General features: G+C 44.5%; 1 protein-coding gene across 4 annotated transcripts in view; it reads left to right on the top strand.

Annotated features, from left to right (window-relative positions):
• The window catches only part of MAMLD1 (mastermind like domain containing 1), a 249,775-nt gene that overhangs the window by 223,256 nt on the left and 8,194 nt on the right, over positions 1 to 18,325 (top strand). The window lies entirely within an intron of this gene.

Below are 18,325 nucleotides of genomic sequence, written 5' to 3'. Positions count from 1 at the left end.
AAAAAGAGGCTCAGGAGGTACTGTGAGCACCAGTGAGGGGTACTGGAGGCGTTCAGGGAAGTCTTTCTCTTCATTATGTGCAGGACAGAGAAGTGATGCCTGCAGGGCTGAGGTAGGATTGGCTGGGTGGAGAAGGAGGAAGTGTAGTGCCCATGTGCTGTGAACGTATGGGGAAATGTGACTTACCCAGAGAAATGTAGGGCAAGGTGCTGCATTCCAGCCTGACAGGCTGCTTGCAACCTTCAGGTGCTTCAGGATGGGGGCTGTGTGTCCATGCTGTGTGTCCAGGCTCTGTGTCCATGCTCTGTGTCCAGGCTCTGTGTCCATGCTCTGTGTCCATGCTGTGTGTCCAGGCCCTCTCTCCAGGCTCTGTGTCCATGCTCTGTGTCCAGGCTCTCTGTCCAGGCTCTGTGTCCATGCTCTGTGTCCATGCTGTGTGTCCAGGCTCTCTGTCCAGGCTCTGTGTCCATGCTGTGTGTCCATGCTCTGTGTCCATGCTCTCTGTCCAGGCCCTCTCTCCAGGCTCTGTGTCCATGCTCTGTGTCCAGGCTCTCTGTCCAGGCTCTGTGTCCATGCTCTGTGTCCATGCTGTGTGTCCAGGCTCTCTGTCCAGGCTCTGTGTCCATGCTCTGTGTCCATGCTGTGTGTCCAGGCTCTCTGTCCAGGCTCTGTGTCCATGCTGTGTGTCCATGCTGTGTGTCCATGCTGTGTGTCCAGGCTCTCTGTCCAGGCTCTGTGTCCATGCTGTGTGTCCATGCTCTGTGTCCAGGCTCTGTGTCCATGCTCTGTGTCCATGCTCTGTGTTCAGGCTCTCTGTCCAGGCCCTCTCTCCAGGCTCTGTGTCCATGCTCTATGTCCAGGCTCTGTGTCCATGCTGTGTGTCCAGGCTCTCTGTCCATGCTGTGTGTCCAGGCCCTCTCTCCAGGCTCTCTGTCCAGGCTCTGTGTCCAGCTCTGCGTGGCACAGCTGTGTCCCTGCTCCAGTCCAGGGACAGCCACAGAGCCGTGGGTGAGCAGAGGAGCCATGGCACAGGGATTCTGTGTGAGCCCTGAAAACCCTTCGCTTCTGTGGTTTTCAGCTCCAAGCAACAGACAGTTGCTTCCTTCTGCTCTTCAGTGCAGGATGGGAGAGAACCTCCTCTCCCAAAGGTGTAGGGAAAGTGGTACTATCATGCTGAAAAATGTCTGATTCACCTGCTGTACCCAAACCCCTCTGACCCTGCCAGCCCGGGTGGACTGTTCCTTTCAGTTTTTCCAGACAGCTTGGTAGCAGTTCACAGGTGTTCTGAGCTAAATGCTGAATCAGGCCCCATCTGCAGATTTTCTTGCCTTTTTTTCTCCTCCCACATAACCCAATTTACTTTCTTTATTATCACAGATTAGAAAAAAATCCATATGCAGAAATCTTTAATTAAAAGCAGTTTAGCAAAAGGTTTTGAACACACATATTCTCTCAACTTAGAGATAGTGCTCTTAAATACAATGAAGTTTTAAACATCCTGGGAATCTAGGGAAGGACTTGACAAACTTCTAAGTGCTTGACCAAGCACTTCTCACTGGTTGGCTTCAGGATGAATGCCATAACTTCCTTCAGTGTATCATTCTTAAAAATTACAGCTTGTAGAGTGCTTAGTGATGGGTAAGGTATATCCTCACCTACAAGTCAGCACACCCATAATTCTTACATTGTAAAGGTGTGTTCATGGCCCAGCGTGCTGAGGAATAGCGAGGAGGAAATGGTTTCCATGACCCTATCGTACACCCAGCTCATTTCAGCTGTGCTGTAAATTCCCATTAATATAAGAACATCTTCATTCCATTTTCCCCAAGTTTTTGGAAGGTAGGGTTGTATGTTGTCTGTATTTTCTCTCTCTTTCTTACTAAAATACAGTTTGGGGAGCTTGTGTTGAACTAAAAGCAGCCTGGCTTTTGGAAAATGTTCTCACTTCCCTAAAATCATGCCCTACTTATTTCCTTAAATTTCATGCCTAAATTAATAAATACTTTTAATACTTTCCACAGTGATACTGTTAGAGCATGGCATCTACCCTTAGTCCAGGGGTGCTTTCTACCTAATATTATCTTATTATAGTCTAAAATTATATCAGTACTTCACAAGGCAAAAAACTGCGCAGAACCGAAGTCCAATTTAACAACTAGAACGAAGGCAAACAAGTGTGTAGGAGAGTCCGGGGGATGCTGGCAGTGCCGTGCCTGGCTCCGGCAGGGCGGGCTGGCCGGAGCTGCCCCTTCGCCTTCCTCTCCTGCTCCTCCGTCCTTCCTGCCCGGCTGCAGCGAGCACTGCACACCAGCTCAAAGTACAAACATGTTTTGATTCAGATGCAATACCTAGAAATAACTTTCCTGGTAAAATGAACTCGGTGGGGTTTTTTGGTTGTTGGGTTTTTTTGGTGTTTTTTTTTTGTTTGTTTTTTTTTTTTTTTTTTTCCTTTGGGCATTTTGGAGAAATTTCAGCGTGTGGGTGGGGGAAAACAAAGCCGTGTCTGTAAACAGGAACTGATATTGTCTGTGGGACTGAATGGGGAGAGAAACTGAACTGGCCTCGGCGATTCTCTCATGCATCTGTGAGCTGGAAACACTGGGATGATTCACAGTTTGCTGATTAATACAGGAGCAAGCAAAATGGTGTGAATTAACGGCCATTACAGAGCTGCACTGGATGGCAAATATCCCCCCAGAACAAATGATGTTTCATGAAGATTGCTTAGAGGAAGAGGTAATGGGTCTTAAATACGAATTAGAAGCAGTCCCATCAAAGCTGTTAACATTAAGGTTTGAAAGCCAAACACTATTATGAGCTGTTTTCAAAAACTGTACATTTAGGAAGCCTATCAGTCTGCCCTGTTGGCTGTGTAATATTTCTGTCTTGAGCACTTTGGATATTTCAAGCAGCCAGCACTAATAATTGATAGAAATTCACAATCTGAATGCAGCAGCTCTTCTTAGGGCTTTGAAGGCTAATCACTCTATTACATGTTTTAAAGTTAAATTTTTTATAGCACATATAAAGGCAAATATCATCATTATCAGTACAAAATTCTGAAAAGCTACCATTAACTACCATTAACAAGAAGTAATCCTGTATTACAGTTTAATCCTTGGAATATAGGAATGTTAAAGGACAAAGGTAGTAAACGCATTACTTTAGTATAAATAATATTCTCTGTATAACCAGCAGAATTATTTAACATTTGTCATTGAATTAATGAAAATGCAATTCTTTGGATCAGTGTCAGACAGATACAGATGTGAATGCATGTTATGCACAAGCTGTGCTGAGCTATTTTTCCCCACTACAGAATTGATGAGAGACCCACAAGGAGGGTAAGCCCTTTTAATGTAGCCAAAATAGCCAGATATCCTGGCCTAAGACATTACATTAACAGCTTGATCTTGTAAAGATTCAAACACACACACCTAAATTTACACAGTGGGAGGTCATTCCAGGATGACTGCAGGATTATTTCTGAGAGCAGAGTGAATCATGTATGTATCTAGGCTTTGTATGCTCAAGAAAGACCAAAGGTGGAGCAGAAGGATGCAGCAAGGGGCCCAGCAGTCGTTGGCAATGCTATATTAGTGCTGCAGCAAAAAAAGACAGGGAGTTGGAAGCTTTGATGCACTTGTTCCTGCCTCAGCTCAGGTTTACATTTGAATTATTTTTGGCTTTTCTGGTGATGGTGGTGTTGTTGTTGTTGGTACTGGGGTTTTTTTCTCTCTAGGGGTTAGTACCAGCATTTTACAAACTTGCCAAACTTCAAATAAATTAATGTTTTAATCAGTCCAGGGGTTATTTGAAGTGCTCTTGTTCCTCAATTGCAGAAGGAAAATTTGCCCCTTGTAAGGAAGAGAAGCTGCCCCGTCCTCTCAGGCACAGCAATAAAAAAAAGGAAATGGGGAAAAAAAATCTTGACAAAACACTTTCCTCCTCTCTTTTGTGATTAGCAGACTTCTAATGTTGTTAATGTGTTTCTTCCCTTTACAGCAAGATGAGGACATATTACCCTGGAATATCAGTAGTATGTAACCTTGTCATAAACAAGTCAATTTCTCTTAGTGCTTAATTACTCAGGGCTTCTGACAGTTTCTCTTTGCATAATAAATATATTTAATATTTCCTTTACTCAGTGGCATTAAGAAGAAGCAGTTGCAGCACTGGGTTGAAGGGTAGTTTACAGGACACTCGTGCTCGGGCAGTCTTGTTTTCTCTCCCCGTTGCTCCGAAGGCTGTGTTTAAGCAATGAATGAGCAATCACATCAGCATTATTTTTTTGTTTCGTACAACCCCCTTTCCCGCTCAGTCAGCACACTTTCTGCAGTGGCATTTTAGTCTTCTAGTGGAATTGTGTTCAGCAGCATAGCTGCACGATGAGTACGAGATACTTGTTTCTCCTTTCCCTCCCCTCCCCAGAGATGCCCTGTGACTTCCTCTATTAGTCCATTAATCGCCGTAGCTCAAAATTCAGTCTGATCAAAGGAGCAGAACGCGGTTGAAAAGTGCAGATTCTGGCAATTGACTTGACTGTTTAGATTCCCCGCTGAGCTCATTTAGAGCTGGAATTGGGCTGCTCCTGCTGTATTTTCTCGGCGGCCGCGGAGCCGGAGCCCGCCCGGTCCCTCCCGGGCCGGCACGGGCCCGGCTTGTCCCGGGAGGAACTCGGTGCTCGCACCGCTGTGCGGACACGGCTGCAGCCAAAGGGCACAGCCCGCTCACCGAAGGAGTAAATCTCCACGATTCCGGTTTGAGTTTTAAGCATCGAGTTTCCGTCTCTTGAAGATCTTCGCTAAGGTTGCGGCGCATGAAACGAGTGGGAAAGCGAGAATTAAAACAAAATGTAAACGGGAAATCTGTAAACAACGTGAAGTTTCTTGTAAAAGTTGTCTTTACGCTGTAATGAGTCACTTCAGGAATATTGTTGGTGTTAATGCCTATTTATACATGCAGTTAGAAACTGGTGCTGTTTTCTCTCATTAATAGTCTTGTTTTTCTTGTTTGCTTAAGGGAAAAATGCAGACTGCCCATACCTGCGGTGTTTGCTGCAGATTAACATCTGCTTTTGCAATTCTTACACATCTCAAATTCCTGTTGTAACTGGGAGTACAAGCTCTCCAGGAATAGTGTCAGACTCTTGATGTCATTATTTGTGATTCTACAGTTACCCAAAGTCTGCTAATATCTCTCAAATTGAGGTAATTTGATGTGTAAGTTCTTATCTCATTAAGGTGAATTATTGCTACTGAAATGTGAATAGCATTCTATTATCAGAGAATATTATGTATATAATAGTTTAAGAGCACCTAAGGTCAGAATAACAGAGAAATGCTGATAACGTCACCACAGACTATGTGATGGTCCTGAAATGTGAGTAAATCTTTAACTGAAAAAGGTAGACATATCAGTATTTTCTCATAATTTACTACTTGGACTGAAATCCCCAACATTTATTTATGTTGTATTTTACTTTTTTTTTTTTTTCTGTAAGGAAATTAAAAATTGCTACTTAGTAAGAACTTTTTCTTAAGAAAAAAATGTTGGCATTGAGGGGGGATATATACCGATCTATTTTGTGCCCAATCCAGAGTCTGAGCTTTTTCCTAGATAGGTAGCATATATCTATATATATGTGAATTATATTTTTAGAAAGAACTGTGGCCTTCATGAGGGACCTTATGTGTTATAAGGTTAGTAAGGAACTCCTGTTTTCAATGTGTTGCTCCATTCTATGTTGATACAATATATAAAGTTACTGTGCTTTAGATTATAAACAGCTAAATAATAATCCTCAAACTTCATCCTTCATAAGAATTTATCAGAATGGTGAGCTAAAATCTTGCTTTCTCTATGATTTCTTCTTTTTTATACTTACGATAATAGTATTGAGAAATTTCATAAGATTAAATGCTGTCTAGCTGCATTTAAAATACATATTTTGCATATTTCTCTCTTGATCAAGCCAGGGGGAAGGTATGTACTTGCTGCCTAGATTACTGTCAGACATAACTGAAAGTAGAGTTGAATTGTACTCTGTTCTCCTAACAGTCCCTATTTGCTCCTCTGACTGGTACTAAAAGGCTTTTATTGCCTCACTAACATTTTCCAAATAAAACATTTTTTGCCAGTTTCTGAAGAAATGGCAGAACAAGTACCACCTTAGACAGGCTGGAAGGAGTCCTGTGCTGTGGATTATAAACCAAAACAGTTGGCCAGAATAAGGAATTAAAGTAATCCCTGATATTAGGAACGTGAAAATGAGTTGACCTTCGGTACATGTGCGTTTCTAACCCAGCTGCACCACAGGCTCCCCTCCATCACTGTTTCTCCACACCTTTACTGGGCACAAAACAAAAGCCCAGCCGTTCAGCTGGGAAACTGGAACACATGCTTGCAAATGTTACAGCCTTTAAATGCATTGTATTTTTAACAGTAGTTCGTGATTGGAATGACAGGAAGGAAATGAGCAGAAAACATCCTATTCTATCTCTGTATAAAATCTTGCTTGTGAAAGATACAGTTACCACAATAATGATGGGACGCCAATTGATTCATTGTGCTGGGAGACAAGTGCTGAGCCTGAGAGCCGGCGGGGTCATTTTCTTGCTCCAGCTCCACTTTGGTTGTTTGCTGAGGAAGGGCAGGAGAGGGTTATAAAGCTGCTGCCACTACATTCAGTTCATGTTTTTCTCAGAAGAGAAGAGACACCACCAGCCAAGATCTCTTTCCTTTGGAAATTGTGGCTGGGAAGGGCCCCTTTGGCTCGTCAGACAAAGTGGGCAGTCAGACAGCCCCTTTCCTGAATCCCAGGCAGGCACCAGACGGCTGAAGGAAGAGAGGCACCAGGCTGAATTAGATTGCCTCCTGCTTTGGACAGTACGGCATGGAGGCAGGCTTAATTGCTTTGCAGCTGTTCATTTTTTCCCCTTCTCCCTCCCCTGCCTCCTCTCCCTCCTCCCAGCTGACTCTGGAGGCAGCTCCTCCTCCAGCCCCTGGAAGCCTCCCCAACTTGGGGGTAGAGTATCAGAGGTTTGTGGACTCATTTTTATCAGTCTTTATACTCCTTCCTCAAGCCCAGCAGCAAATAGGAGCAAAAAGAAAAGTATTAAGGAAAAAATTGGTGTAACCTGGTGGTTTGTTGTTTTTTTCCTGGGTTAGTTGGTGCCCTGGTTTCTGAAAGCTGCTAGGACAGGGGCAGGGCAGCACCAGGCAGGTGGCTTGGGTAGCATCGTATCAGGAGAGGCAGCAGGCTGTCATCACCAGCAGGACCTGGCATCCTGTCTGAGCAGACAAACCAGGAGAGCCTTCCAACGAGCCCCCTGTGATCTGGCACTCCCTGCAGCAGGATTTACAAGACATTTGGGATTTGCTGCTGCTCCCTTCACAGAGCTCTCCCAGCCTACTGCCAAGCCATGTGACTATCAGCTGGGGCTGGTTTGGTGATGGTAGAAGAGCCTCGACACTGAAATGGTCCTGCCATGACTATTCAGGCAAAGCTCTTGAACTTGGAGAACTCACAGAGTTCTTCAGCCCTCAAAAACTGCTCAGGCCAGACTTGCAGATTTGCATGTATCTCATAATCCCAAACAGGAAACAAAGTTTGTTTTCTCAATTACTCTCACTCCCGGATTTAAAAATTTAAAAGGTGTTTCCATGCTGGAGCAGTGAGTCTGTGGGCAGCACTGTGCTCACCTGCTCTGCAGAGAGGGGCTCTGCTCGCCTGCTACTCAGCCAGCCTTCCCAGCTCTGTTCACCTCCAGCAGCAATGTCAGGCTAACCCAATTTTTCAGCTGGTATTGAGTGCCACAGGCAAGTTTTGGAAATGTCTCTTTAATTCCTGAACTTGTAGAATTTTCTGAATATTTTCCCTGCAGTTCTACTGACTCATGCAGTTCAGGGAGTGGAGGCAGTGAGAGAACATGAAGACCCAGGTCTCATTTACTTATCTGGTAAAGCCAGTTGTCAGTAAGCCTTTCACCTCTCTGTCCACAAAGATAGTACCTCCTGTGAGACTCTTTGGCCTCCCAGGTGTAAATATGGCATCAGTAGTACTTGACTGTCCTATGCCAGTGCATCCTGTGCTGGGATGCCCTGTCTGGGTGATAGCATTCCAGTGGGAAATGCTGCTGAGCCCACAGCCCAGTACAGGGCACGCAGCTCTTTGTTGTTGGGGGCACAGACATACTAATGTCTTTATTCTGGACCTGCTTGGCACTTATTTTGGATGATATCCTTCCTTAACAGCCTAAACCAGAACTTGAGGTGGGCACCAGTGCAGAGTTTTGACACTTTTCTTTTAAGGCCCAGAACTGTAATAGGAATCATTGCTCAGCGCCACTGGGGAGACTGAGGGTGTCATTCCTGGAAAGGGAGCGTAGCTAGGAGATGCTTCAGTGCTCAGAGAGATTTGTGTCTGTAAGAAATGGATTTAGAAATAAATTAGAGTAGTAAGTTAAAGTGACTTTTTTTCCCCTAATCTGTTCAACATGCAGCTATGATAGCTCTTCCAGTTAGATTTGAATTGAAACTGGCTCCACAAGGTACAAAGGCTCTCGAGCCTCATTGCTGCAACCGGAAATCCATTGTGGCTCCTGATTAGTGCTGGTGAAATTGGAAACCTTTCTTGGGGCAGATAATGATCTCGCAAATGAAAATATAACCTGTTAATCCTGAAGTTTAACAGGATAGTTATGCAACTCCAGGCCAAATCCAGGATGTGTTTTATGTGCACCCTTTGTCAGAAAAGCTTTGCTGATAGGGAAGGATGGGTTTGGACCCTTGCAGTACCCTCTCCTCAGAGCTCCCCTGCTTAATCCCAGGCCTGTGGCCAGAGGCAGCAGAGGGGTGATGGGGTGAGGCTGAGTAAAGAAATTGGGGTTCTCATGTTGGGACCACCTCTCTGAACTTTTTGGCTGAAGATTTGGCCTCTGTTTAATCTTCCTCCCCATGACAGTCACCACTACTAAAATAGGTGGTCTGGCTGGGGCTATCCATGCTTTTACAGTTCCATAATAATCCCTTTAATTATGGGTAACAATAGGTTCTGTTTTTCCCTATGTTAATAACAAGTTCAGAGTATAAATAACTCTACAATTAAAACACCTAACGATTTACCATTTGACACCTATGCAGTCTGTGCAAGGAATTTTTTTTCTCCTGCCCTGAATATTTTATAATTGTTCTACAAAGAGCACATGGATGCTCCAGTCATTAAGAAATGCCAACCAAGGTTCGCTGTGGCACCAGGGAGCAGAGAACAAATAGCTGGGGCTGTGCTGCAGCTGGAGGGAGCACTTCTTTCAGACCTGCAGCCCTGGTTTGTTTAGCTAGTTCTGTATAGTGACCTTTGTTTTTTAATAAAAACACAATCAAACAGTATTGCTTTCTTATAGGACCCATTAACTCCTTCAGAGGCTTTGTGGTGCCTGTTGATGAGAGCAGCAGTGTGGCCATGACTGCAGCCTGAACACCTCTGCTCTTTGCTTTCGGTGGGGGTCTGCAGAGACAACCTGCACGGCCCCTCCTTTGTGCTTTTGGAAGAGGCAGGCTGTATGTAAATACATGGAAATAGGCCTAGTCACAATTGCCAAGGAGATAGGGGTGATGGGGACAGGGAAATTCACCTCTGCTTTCCGGGGGTTGGCATAGAGTCCCGAGTGTCATTGCCGAGACTGCCTGTGAAGTGTCTGATGCGGAGCCTGCGAATGGAGTTGCTTAAACACACCAGTGTGCCTAAAAATGTAAAAATAAAAGCGGTGCTATTTTAAGACTGGAGAATCAGGGATTATAAATAGCCCAACTGGTGTGTTACTCCTGGCTGGGTGTGTTGCTCCTGGAACATCAGCACAGCTGTCGCTTCCCTTTGAAGCGGCTTGTCGCCAGTGCCCGCAGCCGGGAGCTCCGCCGCGCTCCCCGTTCCGCCGATGAGCACAGGGCAGTGCTGAGGTTCTCCCCGGGCTGGGTCCATGGCAGCAGCCCGCACATGGCCAGCGGGGCCTTGGAGCACGCAGGAACGGGAGGTGGGTCAGGCTGGAGGCGGCTGTGGGGCTGGTTCAGCGGGGGAGGCAGTGCTGCCCGAGTGCAGCACAGCTGGTTCTGTTGAGGTCCAGCTGGGGCTGCTGAACCCCAGGAGAAAGGCAAAGAGTGGTGTGGTTAAGCGCTGGTTTGGGCCTCGTGAGCTGTGGATTTAGAGCTCACCGATGTCCATCTTCCTCTGTGGCTGGTTGGGATACATCTTCCTGCTCCCATCATTTAGACTTCTCCTGTGGCCAGTGGAGGAGAAGATACCTAGAGAATCATTTCAGCTCATCAGTATGTGCACCTCCAAGGTGTGATGGACAGGCTGCAGTGAGGGAAGCCTGGAAAACACACTGAGGCTTGGCCCTTGCCTGCTGGAGGTGTCTTTACTCCCACTCTGTGGAAGCAACAGCAGCTGTGGTGATCCAATACATAAAAATAAATTAAGTTGAAAGTCACACAGGTACCTTAAATAGCGGACTTTTTACTTTCTGACTTTCAAAAATCATTTTCGTTTATGTCTGCTATTCCAGTGTGGTGGCTGGAAAGAAGCACCTTTGATGGTGTGCTCCACTGCCTCCACACTGAGGGTGAGAGGCAGGGGGACAGGCTCTTCCTTGGAGGCTGGAATTCTGAGGAATTCTGGCTGACTCTTGCACCAAGTAGTGATATGTTTATTTGCAGTATATGGAGCCAGGAGCCGTCTCTGGGTGATAGGGATCTGGAGACTAGTAAACAAAAAAAGGCAAGGTTGGAACTCAAACTGTAAGAAGAGTTGTTTGGGTCTAAATAAAGCAACTATAAACTAGATAATGATAGTGTTCAAAAAGGTCTGGAGTGGTGTATGTCAGGACAAGGTGCAAATGTATCTGCCAAGACCCTGCACTGGCAGGATGCTAAAATCTGGGTTATTCTCACAGGGAGCTCTGAGCTGCTTGTACCCAGAAGGCGAAGCAAAGAGAGCTTGTGGGCCATTTCTTCTTTTCATAACAAATAGAAATGGGCCAAGAATCTCTCCTGGTGTAGCTGAGTCTTCCCTAAACAGAGACAGTTTATTTCATGTTCTTGCACTGGAGGAAAGCTGGCAAATAGGCATTAGTAAAAGAAGCAAGACATCCTGATGTCTGAAGGTTCCCAAGAGCTTGTAACACATATGCCTAGGATGCTCTGCTAGCAGAAGCACCAAGCCATTGGTGATAGAAAATATGATTTCCATCAAAAAATGAACAGGAACAACAACAGTGACAAATAAAGATCTTACAGGTTCAAACCTAATAAGCTGACAGCTCCATTTCCAAAGCTGGATGTCTTCAACTAACCACCTAGAAACAGTGTTTTACTAATCTGCTGACTGTGGTGGACCACCTGTGTTCTGCACACTAAGCTCAACCAGGGAGCTTCTGAGGGTCCTGAAAAGGGATCTGAAAAGTTACAGTTAAGTGCCAGGCCAAAGATGAAAGCCTTTTTCTGAAAGTGAAGTTGTTAGTTCAGTCTGAGAGCAGACTTCTCCCATGGCTCTCTGTGGTCAGAGCTGATCCTGGAGGGCAGTGGAAGGACTGATTTAATGCTCCATGTCGCCTTGCTTTTATGCTGAACTCTAAATCATGCCTGCGTTTGGCGGCAGCTCAGCGGTGAGTGCAGCACAGAGCCTGAGACCCCTCGGGTGCCACAAGCACCCAAATCTCCTCTGCCCTGGCCTGGGGGATGTTTGCAGCTGAGGTCTGTGGCTCTGTGAGGATGCACAACACACATCGACAGACACACACACAGACACTGACACAGACACACACACACACACACACACACACCCCTCCGTTACAGTGTGAAGAAGCTCAGCTTGGCTTTTTATTGCCTCTCCCCACTCCCCCCTTCTTCTTTTCTATAATCATTGCAAAACAGGAACAAATGAGTGTGTCACTTTAAACCATGAAACCACTTAGTCCATAAAGACAGATTTGGCGTCTTTGTGCTGGCGGTGACAGGCCAGCGTCACTCCATAGTGATCCCACTGTTCTCCTCAGCCCCGCACCCCACTGCCCTCCCCACCCCCTCCCAGATTTGCTCCGTGTTTGCCTGCCTCTGTTTTTGTGGTTGGTAACCAGCAGAAGAATGGAATGGATTTAATGATTTGTTGGCTGCGGTGCTGGCATGATTAAGTCAATAAAGCTGCAAGCTGAAAACAGTGTAGTTACAGTATATGACTTTAACCTTGTTAATGCATGTTTACATCCCCCTGCCCAATGTATAGCTGTATTTGCATAAAGAAGATCTGACCAATCTTTAACCCATTAAATAATTCATAAAGTGAGAGCAGACATCAGCTACTTGCAGAGTGGATCAGTAACCATGGGGTCAGCAATAACTTTGGCTCCCTGGACCATATCCAGCATGTTTAAACTCTGGTGATGTCACCAGGCAAGCTTCTAAGCTTAATCATTTGGATGGGAACAAAGGGAAGTTAACTGTTGACACGCAGTGTCTCCGCAGAAGAGACACGTGCAGTGCTCTGCAACATCTCTGCCTCTGAGCCTCTTTTGTACCCATCCCTCTTTCCTTACAGCAAAAGTGTGGCTGGCCAAATGTTCAAAGGCGTACGTTTCCTAGATTCCTATTATCTTTAGTGACAGAGACACCAGAATGCCACAGAATTTAAGGGAAATGTTGACTGACATGAGAAGATGGTATTTGGAGGCACTTGGAAGGTTTTCTCATCATGGATAAATTTTGAATGAAGAACATCTGCAATGCAAATGACAGAGAAGGACATATAATGCGGATGGAACAGGGTGAAGACAGGGATGTGTGAGAGGATGTGGAGTGAAACTGGACCATTCTCCCTGCAGTAGAAGTTGTCATAATAAAATACCAAGCAGGACTTGGTATTCTCAAGATTCTCACAGGAAACTACCTCAGCTGGTCTCTTATTTTTGTAAGGACAAAACATAGGGCTGACTTGTCCCAGCACGGAGCTCTCTTCACACAGCTTCCAGCTGGGCACTGAGGGATTCTCCAGGTGCTGCAATGTCCAGAGCTGTTGCAAGCAGAGTTTTTTCAGGACTTAAGAGGCAAGTCACGAGATCATGGGGCATGTAGCTGGGACATGCTGCACTCCGCTGGGCTAGGTTAGAAGCCCTGGGGGACCATTACAACTCCATTAGTGTTGTTCTGAGAAGCAACCAGCTGTGGCCAGACCTGGAGGAGAGGTGCAGAGAGGAGAACATGACAATGTGGAGTATGTGGAGTGAAGCAGGAAAAGCCCTTCCACTTCTCACTGATGAGCAACAAGGAAAGCAGCTCTCCCAGGTCTGCAGGGTCATGACCACAGAGGGCAAGGGAGAGGCATGTTTCAGATGTAAACCCTCACATTGCCTCAGGAAATTTCCCTCATGCTTTCTGGGAGAATCTTTAATTCCTTTTGGAGGGAAACTGAGATAGCGAGCAATGAAGTTGTTTGCCCATAGTCACATGAAGAATCTCTGTATGACAGAAATGGAGACTGGACCTAGTCAAGTCAAGCTTGGAAATTCACCTGTAATGATCCCAGCTTCCACTTCTCCTTCTGACAAATCACATGCTTACTGTCTCATGAGCTCACCCTGCACTGTGTGTCCAAAGGGACACTTGCTTTTGTGCCTGTACTCCTCAGAGTCTTGCATGCACAGCAAAGAGCCAGGGGTGTTCACAAGCAGACCTCCAGTTTCTTCATGTCTGCATGACTAGGACTGCTGAGGCCATTAGAGACACCCAGGTAAAAGCTCTGACGTGGTTATTTGTGAGGCAGATGGCTGTGTACAGCACAGGGTATCTCAGAATCCACCACATCCGCTCAGTAATGCATTTTCCAGTGCCAAAAGATAGGCACCTTGTGTTGGAGATTAGAGCCAGGACCTTCAGTCTGCTGCTGCAGGCAGAGATCGGGGATGAGACTGACCCCCAGAGCTAATGCTGATTATTCTCAGTTATTCCCTGTTTCTTTTTGGTAGTTCTTTTGAAGATTCTCAATTTAATTTACCCTGCCTTTTTGTTCCGTTATGTTTTGTTTTCTTGGTTTGGTTTTTGCTGTAATCCAGAACAGCAGTCTGCTTCAGAGAAGATGCTCCAGAATTTATGGCGAGTCATATCTGATCTGTGTAGAAATTCCATGATCAGTTTTCTTTGTTTTTAGCTTGGAACACTGTGCAATGTGCCTGAAATTCTTTCTTTACTGGTCTGTTGATTTCAATTAATGAACCCACATACACCTAGTGATGTTTTACTATCACTCACCTATCATATGGTGTTATAGCAGCTGGTAATTTTTGTGCATTGACTGCATTTTTTTTTCTGCTTGATAGAAACAGAGTTGCTCCAAGCATATGATAATGCTGAATGGGGGGATCCCAACTTCTGACCCATAGCTAATATCCTGCAAGTCACATGGAGCTATTGGGGATTCTTGAGCTGGAGCTCGAAATGCCTGTGTTATCAGCAAATAAACACCATTAATTGCTTCTAATATGACATGCAGTGGTTAAATGACAAGATCCTTATTAATATGTGTGTATATCAGCTTTTCAGTGTGTATGAGGGGGAGTATGAAGTGGTAATATTATTTAAAATTAGTAGGGAGTATTTACAGGAAGATATAAAGAACTGTCAGTTGAGGAAAGCAGAATTTTATGTTCTTGTTCTGGATGACCTTGCTCCAAGGACAAATCAGAGCTTTAGGAAATGAAGCTGCAGATGGCTAGTCTCAACTCTGTAATAATGAAATGACACAAGAAAAAAATGAGACATCTAACAGTTTGTAAATACAATCTGAATAGAAAAGGAGAAACGGGATTTTTAAGGGGATACTAAGTTGACTTGGTTATAACAGTTCAGGTTCAGGTGTTTTAATAATAATTTCCATTTAAAAATATAATGGAATTGCTCCTTGTTCCCCATACTCAAGGTCACCTTAACACATTTTTCATTTTTAACGTGTCAATATCTTGGTTTTAAAAATTTGATCATGAGGACTACCTAGTCACAGCCTTCTTTTTATCCATTATTTTAGTATATTTTTGATCACTTCATTTTGTTTTGTAAGTTATGGTGGTGATTTTTGACACCTGATTGGGAAGAGGATCTAATGAAATCCTTTTCAGGTGTTGGACTAGTTTCATCTGTTAGGAAAGATTAAGGGTGTAAGAAGTTTAATACTGAAAAAGTGATGTGATCTTTGTGCCAGAGCATGTTTTGTTTGTGCACTTACATGAGAAATCAGGAGTAATTATGCTGTGTTTTGCATGTGGGGAGGTTTTCATGTAAAGAGCTTCTCAGAAGTTGTTAAGCAGCCAACTACTATTGAAAGTGAAGAAGACTTGGGCATCTGCCTCTGCAAATTGATCCTTTGCACGACAAGGAAAAATAAATTAATGGAAATGTTAACTTGGAGAAAGCAGGGGATTTTCAAAATCTCAGTGATCTACACCTCACTGCAGTTCACAGAGCTTTTCAGAAACGGGCAGGTAGAGAACTGATTTATCCCATTAGCTCAAGATTTTCTGACTCCCACTTTGCTAGTGTGAAATCGTCCGTATTTATTTTATCAGATCTCTTCTGCTCTCCCTAATACATACATTTACCAGCCGGTCATTGCACTTCCCTGTAGCAGCTTCTGCTGGGTGTTGAGCTAACCTGACTCCTTTGGAATCTCATTGACACCTCTGAGAGCATGACTTGACATAACACAAGGATTGCTCGAGTCAAACCACTTCATAAGGTACCAGATACTGTAGTTTGTCATCACAGCTAGCACAATCTTGTAGAGACAGGCAGGACTACCAGCTGAAATTGGGTGAGATAAACAGAGTTTTAGATTATCTCATTCAATTTATAGGCAAGCTACCCTCCGTGGGAACAAGAGCGTGGTGTCAAGGGTTGGAGAATCACAGCAGCTGTGTGTGTGTTCTGTGCAGAGAATTCAATTTTGGTTCATGACTTTATGTTACAGAGAGGTACAAACCACCCATCCCTGCATCTTTGGGTGTGTGCACAGAGAAGCAGTAAGAGGCACAGCTTCTGTTAAAGAATGGTGGTGTTGGATGAGTCTGACCCCAGAGTGCTGCTCTCAGGTGGAGGAAGAGTGTGTGAACACTGCAGGCACCTCAGTGCCGCTGCCCTCAGGGACCTGGCAGAGTCTTCCTGAGAGGCTTGCCTTGCATTTGGGATGGTGGATCAAAGCAGCTCTCCAGGCTACCTTCACCCATGGCCTGGGAGTTTATCTGGGCCAAAGGAACTATTTTCAAGGGAGCTGCTGTTGCTGGAATCTTGATCACACCTCTTTACAAGCACTGCAGTACCTGGAAGGTTGTGCCTGTCTCTTACACACCAACTCTTCATTCCTCAAGCTCTTGGCTGCTCCCAAAGCTGTTCCTTATAACTACATTGGTGCTGGTAGCAGCATCACAGCTTGATTTCCACATGCCTGCTAAAGGATGCATTTTTATCTAAGAGACAAAATCCTCATTGCAATAATTCACTCTGGATTTTCTGTCTTTCTGTTGCTCTGGTTGCTGTTGCTCTTTAAGGACATGTTTTGATGGATGAAACCAGCTCTGACAATATTGGTAAAGTTTTTGCACAAAAGCTTTATTTAATTCAATTAATTTTTTTTTAAGAGGGGAAGTGGAATCAGTTTCCATCGTATTAGAATTGTGGGTGCATTTTAAAAGCACTTTGGATACTTGGAAGGAATTTTGTTCTAAACAGCATGAAGTGTAAGAACAACTACAGGGAAATCAGTGTTTCATCTGCTTTGATTGAAGGCACAAAGAAGATCCTGACAAAATTGCTAGCCAAATGTGGTGATCTTGTCACTGCTCCTAGCAAGGAAGGAGGACTACCTTTCAAGGAACTGTACATGATCATGCTGTATGAAAAGAACAAAAATCTTGGAAGATTTTATTTAACCAAATCTTATACCCACGGATCATTTACAGTCTTCAAACAAAGCCTTTTCCTGATTGACAGCCCCCAAGATAAGCTTAGAAACTTGAGTCTGGCAGTATTTCATATGCTTGTGTATCAAGTAAATGGTTGAAAGATGGGTAAAAAAAAACTCAGATCCACCAAACTGCACAGTTTGTTTTATCAATGTTCATATATTGTGCTAAAGCAAACACACAAACAAACAGAAAGCTTTGGAGCATTTCTGAACTGAAAGGCTGTTTTATATTGAAGAGCATCTCTGAATTGTGAACAGAATAGAAGGGAAGACAGAAAACTTTCAAAGAGCAGATGCAGAGTTTTGTTAAGGGCAAGAAGCAGAGGCAAGAAGCACAGGTAACCCCAGAGTTCTGCATGAAGCAAATGACAGTGGCATCTCACAGATATCACATTCTTGAGGGGATATGATCCTTTTGACAAGCTGGCCCTGGATTTTGTTTGCTTTATTTGCATGCCTAGGTCACTATCTTCATATCTAAGTGCATTAACAGCTGTGGAGGCCATGACCCTTCTTTGTAAAGGTGACATCAAGGTTTCCTGTGGGTATGCACAAAGTCACTACACACCAGGAGTCTACTTGTGGCTTCTCTATCATTCTAAGTCGTGAAACTTAAAACCATGAAGTTGGGTGAGACAGTTTTAATACTGTTGGTGTTTTAATTGCTTAGTATGTAGTATTTGTAGTGTGGTTGTTCCTCAGTCCTGGGCTTCAGAATGAAATGCTGCCCAAGCTTGAAGTCCCCACCAAAGAGATGCAGCACAGTTCGTGGATGAAAGAGGATGCATCAGGGGGCAGGTGGGAGTGCAGGGAAATGCAGGGGCATTAGTTTGAAACCAATATTTGCATTTTCTCAGAAGAGTACAGAACTCCCTGTATGTAACAGATGTTCTTAAAATACAGAACAAAACTTGGTTTGTGAAACTTCACCCCGCCCCCAGGGAATAGCTGTCCCTGCCATGAGCAGGATTGCCCACGAGGCCCCAGCCCAGGAGCCAGGGCCCTAGAGCAGGTCAAGAGTGGCTCTGCTCAAGTCCTGTAGCCATGGTTTTCTGGTTGTTTCTTGTGTTTCTTATTTATGGTGTGAAATCATGGTAAATACTTCAAACTAAGTTACCTTTGGTTGCCAAAAAAACCCAAAACCTGGTGGAAAAAGCAGTTTGTCCTGCTCATGTACTTGGAGCAAACATCCACCCTGGGTGCCTCATTTCCTTTGGTCTTTTGTTTTTATGCTCTGGCTCATCTCAACAGCTCTTCTAGTTTAGGCTCTGAAATAGCTGGATTCAGCTGGATGCCCCATTGGAAGTAGAGGAAATATTTCTCAAA

Source organism: Lonchura striata, chromosome 14, assembly GCF_046129695.1.
Source record: "Lonchura striata isolate bLonStr1 chromosome 14, bLonStr1.mat, whole genome shotgun sequence".
In the NCBI taxonomy this organism is placed as follows: Eukaryota; Metazoa; Chordata; class Aves; order Passeriformes; family Estrildidae; genus Lonchura; species Lonchura striata.
The sequence above is the reverse complement of the archived record's forward strand: the minus strand, read 5'-3'. Positions and strand labels throughout refer to the sequence as shown.